At 40.2% G+C, this 6,486-nt stretch overlaps 1 long non-coding RNA gene across 1 annotated transcript; it reads left to right on the top strand.

Moving 5' to 3' along the window:
- The first annotated feature begins 1,105 nt into the window (after window positions 1-1,105).
- LOC132333290 (uncharacterized) lies at window positions 1,106-2,810 on the top strand. Its single transcript, XR_009488125.1, has 3 exons — window positions 1,106-1,199; window positions 1,305-1,488; window positions 2,475-2,810. It is a non-coding gene; the product is annotated as an uncharacterized LOC132333290 (long non-coding RNA).
- The last annotated feature ends 3,676 nt before the right edge of the window (window positions 2,811-6,486 follow it).

The raw sequence follows: 6,486 nt of genomic DNA, 5'->3' as shown, positions 1-6,486 counted from the left end.
TAAGCACACCTGGTAACCAGGCTCTCGTGGCCTGTGACTGGGGCTCAGCTTCTGAGCAATGGGAGCAGCAATGACTCAAAGCCTGATGGTTGAAGGAGTACAGAAGAGGCAGAGATGTGGGAGAGGGAAGGCTGGCCCCCAGACTGTGTCAGGTCCAGAGACATCTTTGGTTGTGGTTCACTGGTGTTGCTGATTGTGCTATGGGCTGAGGGAAAACTGATGAGTGCAGTTGTTCATGAGGCTGCTCATGTAAATGTTTAAAATGTTGGCATTAAATATTGCAGTTACTAATTAATAATATCCATTTATATAGCACCATAAATGTCCATGGCACTTTACAGATAACAATATTTCTAACTGTTGGGAATATTAAGTCAAAGTACTTGGAAGACAGCCAAACAATATAAGCAGATAAGGTCTACTGTTTGTAATTTTGTGAGTTCTTTTGATTTTCCTTCTAGATGGAAAAAAGTGAGGGCAGTGCTTGCTTACTTCCTATTACTAGGACCTTTGAGTGACCAAAGTAAATGCATATAAACACCCTAGGGACATTGTTTTTAAAACAATTACAGATGATTTTGTGTTAGCCTGATTCTGGGTATCACTACAATCCTTGTGCACCGTGGGAAAAGAACCAGTGGGAAAGTGCTTAGTTCTAGTGATTTTCAATGAAGAGAAAAGTAAAAATATCTGTCTCTTGTGGTGCTATGGGTAAATATGCTCATTTATGTAACAGATCTATCCAGGGGAAAACAAATTTTGGTGAGAGGAAAGCTAACTCTTTAAACACCACTGACCTGGAACAATAGTCCATACTGAATAAAACACTGTATTAGCCAGGAGGTGTAACTTTCTACTACTGTCTATGGCCCCTGGCATGAAGGAATGCATTTTTGGCAAGAACAGCAGCTAGCTCTGGCTTAATGACCCTAGACTACCTGGAGCATAGGAGTGAAGCAGGTTTAATTAGGCAGCAGGTCTAGGGAAGTTGGGAGATATGGCACTGCACAGTGATGCTGCTTTTCTGAGTTCTTGGAGACTTGTTACGAGAAAAACACATCCTTTGCCAAGCCCAAAGGGGAGAGAGCTTAGCACAGGGGTGGAGACTTGGTCTCCCCACAGGTGGCAAAGATTCAGGAGCATATGGCATCTGTGCAAATCCCATATCAGACACACACACTCAAATCACAGGGAGAGAGGTGAGCTGGTTACTTCTGTCCACCCTCTTGCATTTCAGGGGGCGGGGGACCTGCTGAATACAACACACAGAACACCTTGAATTGTCCTCTTCATCCCTCCTACAGAAAAACTGTCAAGAGTGTGATGACTTGGTAAGCTCCTGGAGAAGACTTTCATGGTGAGCAGCACTGTCCCTAAAGCTAAAGGAAGCTGAGAGAGCTTGGATAAAGAAGAGAACTTTCATCCTTCTCTTGGCTGGACTGCAGAACAGCATTGCACCATCATTTCTGATGGTTCATGAACTCTGTGGTGAGGGGTCTCTCTCTTGTTCCCACCTATTTTTGCCTCTACATTAGACTCTTTTTCTGTTTTCTCTAGGCTTCTCCTCTTCTCTCTCTGCTTTTCCTTAGAGTGTTTATTTTGAAAGTAGAATGAAGAGTGCACTTGCTGCTTATGATTTTCAGGGCAGATGCCCCATATACATGGAAAACTGGCCAGGGGATATAATGAGCTCCAAAGCTAACTGAATGCTAGTAGAGAAAATCAGTGAGGCCATTTCTCCAATTAGAGAGAAATTAGGATTAGAGGCTGCTGCATCATAGGAAAGCACTTTTCTCCTTTGAAAGGCCGATGGATGGACCTTGACAGGCAATGTGATGGGACTTACTCTTGCTGAATTTGGTACTGGGTTCCCATCTGCAATATGAGCAACAGCATAGCCAAACAAACAATTTCTCACATTTCTTTGAAACTTAAATCTCTGCCTTGTAGACATCTAAAATGTTTGACTAGTTTTTCTTCCCTTCTGGTTTTATGCTGACCATGAACCTCATGAGAAAACTTGCTCCTGTGCATTCCAGTGGTTTAAGCAACTATTTTTTTTTAAAGCCTTCTGAGGTCAGAGGAAGAATTCCAAGTCTTTTGAGGTTCTACCTCCATAAGGCAATTTTTAAAGAGAAGAAAATTCATATTTGAATTTTGTCTTCAGATTCTGCTTCAGTAAATCTCCAAGTCCAAGGCCCAGGCCCACATTAAGGGTTTTAAATACCTTTCTTGTCTAAAAAGAAATTATGCAAAGATATTACTTCCTTACCTTCCAGATCTGGGCTCTGTAGGTGTTCACACTGATGACTGTTTACTTTATTAGATACAAATAAAGTGGTTTTTGTTTACTGTGTTTCCCTTCTTGTATTCCTGCTGCTCTTGACATACCTCTAGAGGAACATGTTGGATATCACTCTCATTCTCATCTCATCAGCGGGACCAGCAACTGAGTTTGTACATTTGTTCTGCAGAGCACTGCTTCTCATCCTGACTGTGGTAGCCCTGTGCTATGGTGCCTGTTGCCGATTGCATTTCTGCCTGCCTGAAGGATGTACACTACCCCCAGGTAACGGGGCTGAAGAGAAAACCATAAGATCCAAGGAATCATGCGAATGGATGTTCAACCTCAGGGGTTAAATCAGTTATCTGGTACAGGTCTCCCTTTAGTTCTTTCATTTATACCACATTAGGAGTGCAATGAAATTTGAAATAGCACCTCTGTACCTTTGACAGGCACAATGAGCCATGGATCACTTCTGAAAACCTAATATGCCTGGGAAAATAAATGCTGTAAACTGTAAACAAAATATGTTTCAATGATGCATTGATAAGAAAAAACTGGTATTGCAGCTTTCTGGGAAATAAGTATCATTCCCAGTAGTGATATTTTGCATATTTTAGTCAGGACTGGGAACCACAGGAGATACAGAGCTTTCCTGTCAGGACTTGATTGTAGAATTTGTACATAGTGAAGCGTGCCAAACCCTACCCTTATTAACTGTTTGACTATTCCTACAGGCCCGTACATATAATCTATGTGGTTGCAAAACAGGAACAATTGCAGGACAAAGAACATACTGTTAAATTAAAGAGTTTCATAGTTATTGCCTGCAGTATGTAGGGGGAAAAAAATGTAGCAGGAGATTGTGAAGGCATGTATATAAAGCTGAAAGAAAAGAGAATGCCGAGTTCAAGGAACTTGCCGAGTTCCTGTTCCTGACACTGAGAAAGTAAATGAACAGCTGCTTTAACCTACTTCCTAACTGAACTATATTGTGTTTACCTTATTAGTTGGCAGTGTGCTTTGATTTAGAACAAAATATCCATTGAAGAAATGTTTGACATAGTTTGACGTACCTGTTTGCTTGCCCCAAGTCCCAGTGTTCGAATGATCTTTCACTCCTGCCTGATGGCTAAAGAGATTCGGGGATCCCATTTTGCTCCTGTTGGTGCATTGGCACCTTGAGCCATGTAGAAAACAGTAACTTAATTCTGTTTCCTGGATGCTTGCTATTTAGGCAAGAATACTGTCTGATCAAATGCTCCATTGTCTTCATGTCTGTGATTGCACCCAGTTACAGGTAATTTTTATCACATTTTATTACAATTTTGTCCATATTACTTTCTACTATTTTTGAAGTGCTTTGTCTGCCTGCCTGGTTTTGTTAAGCAAGCAGATGATTTAGCAAGTAGGAATGAGCTTACCTCCTACTGCTGTGCTGGGAAATATTTCAGCTCTGCCCCAGCCCTATGGCAGAGTCAAAATTCCTGTTTCTCTCAATTCTCAGCTCCTTCTAAATTTGCACTGCAGTGGAATTTCAGCGTTAACCACCTCTGCTGCCTCTGTTGGCTCCAAGGGATTGTGATCCACTGCGCAGCTTTCATAAAAAAAGAAATCCAAAGGACTGGCATTGGACTCCCAAAAGCATAACTCTAACATCAATAAGGATAATACGAGAAAATATGAGTTTCATGAATGACCCATAAAATCTTCGTTTGATGTCAACTTCAAACTACATTTCTTAAAAATTTGGGCTACACATGTAAGAAGACAAAGCCATGTTCTCATTCCATTTAATATACATTATTATTCCTGCTCTGCACGTAGTTTATGATCTTTATCTTAAAAAACCCTACTCCTGATGTCACCAAGTAGGATTAAATCTGACCAGGTTCTGCCACTGTAACTTTGCCCTTGTATCTTCAAGTAAAACAGTGCAGCTTGCACCACCAGTTTCCTATGAGGCATTTTCAGAAGACTTTGATCATCACTGATCTATTTACATTTAGTTGCATCAGTGACATAAAGATGAAAGTCTTCTGGTCTCATTGCTGTTCTTTCAAGCTGTCTGAACTCTCACTAGCTGTGCACAGCAATTACAGTTTGGCCTTCATTTAGTGGCACCTTTGTTTGGCTGCTGATAGACATAAACTTTATCTGCTTTGGAGGTTAACACTAGTGGAAGAACTGGCCGGATGCACTGGCAAATGCTTCAGTGATCAGCAGGAAGCAGGGTCCAAACTAGAACCTTCATTAGCCACTGACTCTGTTGGATAGTGATCAAAAAGGCTCTTTTCCCCCTACCTTTTTTCAGCGTGGATATTTTCTCTGAAATGATCCTGTATTGCCAAAATAGGTATCTGAGATTCTGCCAAAACATTGAACTTCAGGGAAGTTTGAGAAATGATGTATTTGGATAACACTGTTGTACGTGGGTGTTAAGTTCCTAGTAGGTTCCAGCTGACTTACAAAGAATCTCAAGAATGGGAAACCAGGTCTCCTGTATGGCAGCAGGAAATTTCATTTAAGGAGAGATCATATGACTGCAGCATTGTAGGAAGGAGACAGAATAATGATTAATATAGAAATTAAAATTGTAATTTTATGTTGCATGATTTGATTGAGGGAAGAAATTAGAGTAGTTTGAGATCTCAAAGGCTCATCTTTTCCATTTCTTGAATTCTTGTGATCTCTAGAGAAAATGGAAATATGAAAGAAACCTCCATACCACTGGATAGGCCAAAGTCCCATTTTAGATAGTCAGAATTAGTAGCAAAAGGGAAGGCAACAAAAGCACTTCACCTCCAGAAAAATGAAGCAGCACAGACCTATGATTGTTGTATTTTGGCAAATGAAAATAAATATACTAAATATACTGCCAAATGAAAAACTGTTTTTAATATAGAAAAGATGACAAAAAAGTGAACTTTAAAATAATCAGGTTTTCCCAATAAATTAGACAGAAATGAAACAACTGCTGACATCTTGAAAAGGGATTTGATGGGTTGAACAACCTGATCCAGATTTGCTATCAGTGCTGCTTTGAACAAGGGACTAATGGACCTCCAGAAGTCTCTCCTAACCTCAATTTTCTATGAATTTATCAACTGACTTTGTGAGAAGAGGACACTAATACAAAACATCAGGGACTGCTCTTGACGCACATTGCCAAATTTTTCATTAGTGACCTTAACGTAAACTGGAAGAACATGTAAATTAAATTAGCTGTTGACACAAAGCTGAGAGGCATCATCAATACAGCAGAGAATCAGAATATGGAAGTCAAGGAAGAATTTTGATGAGTGAGCTAATAGAAATGGATGTGTGTAACTACACAAGGTGCAAGGTCATGTGCTTAGTGAATAATCACAACAATTTCCATTATAAATTTTGTTTGCATCTATTGAAAAGGACAGAGAACAAAATAGTGTGCACTAGTCAATCATGGGCTAATTAGGTGTAACTGTTGCGATGTGGCTGTAAAATGAGCAACTGCCACATAGCAGATAAGGCATTTTGAGTATGATAAGGAGGAACTGATACTATTGTTCTTAATTTAAAAAACCACAAACACACAAACAAAAACCCTGCCCCAAAACCAAAGCAACAGCAAAACACAAAACAAACCAGAGCTGAGAATAACAAAAACCTCAAAAAGAAACTTTCCAAGAAAAGGCAATTTTTGTCATGAGAAAAGGCAATTTTTGTCATGACAAAAATATGGTCATCAGCTGCCAACAGGCAGAAATTCAGATTGACAAAGAACATACCTAACTTTGAGACTTCTGGATACTGTGTCATTAGGAGCAGCAAGAGCTGTGGATGGGAGCACAACCTGTGCTAATGTCAGCTCCTAGCTCATCCTTCTTTGTAGAGCAATGCTACTCATTCTGCTCCCTCACATCCCTACTGTTGTTACATGTTCCTTTGTGATATTCCAAAACCTTAAAGGCAATATTGATAACAATGAGTCAAGCCTGCTAATGGTCCCTGAAAGATGGCTTAATAATTCTCTGCCTTTTGCTCACAGTTATTAGAGTAAATTCAAAAGGGTTGCATGAGGTCACTGTCAATAGAGAGCTCAAAACCAAAGTTAGTCCACTCCTCCAGCCACCAGACTGCATGTCTTCCCTCAAGAATGGGTATGCCTGCCCATGGTTAATGGAAGTATATCAGACTTTGCCTGCAGCCGTTTGCTATCT

Source organism: Haemorhous mexicanus, chromosome 1 (genome assembly GCF_027477595.1).
Source record: "Haemorhous mexicanus isolate bHaeMex1 chromosome 1, bHaeMex1.pri, whole genome shotgun sequence".
NCBI lineage: Eukaryota > Metazoa > Chordata > Aves > Passeriformes > Fringillidae > Haemorhous > Haemorhous mexicanus.
The sequence above is the reverse complement of the archived record's forward strand: the minus strand, read 5'-3'. Positions and strand labels throughout refer to the sequence as shown.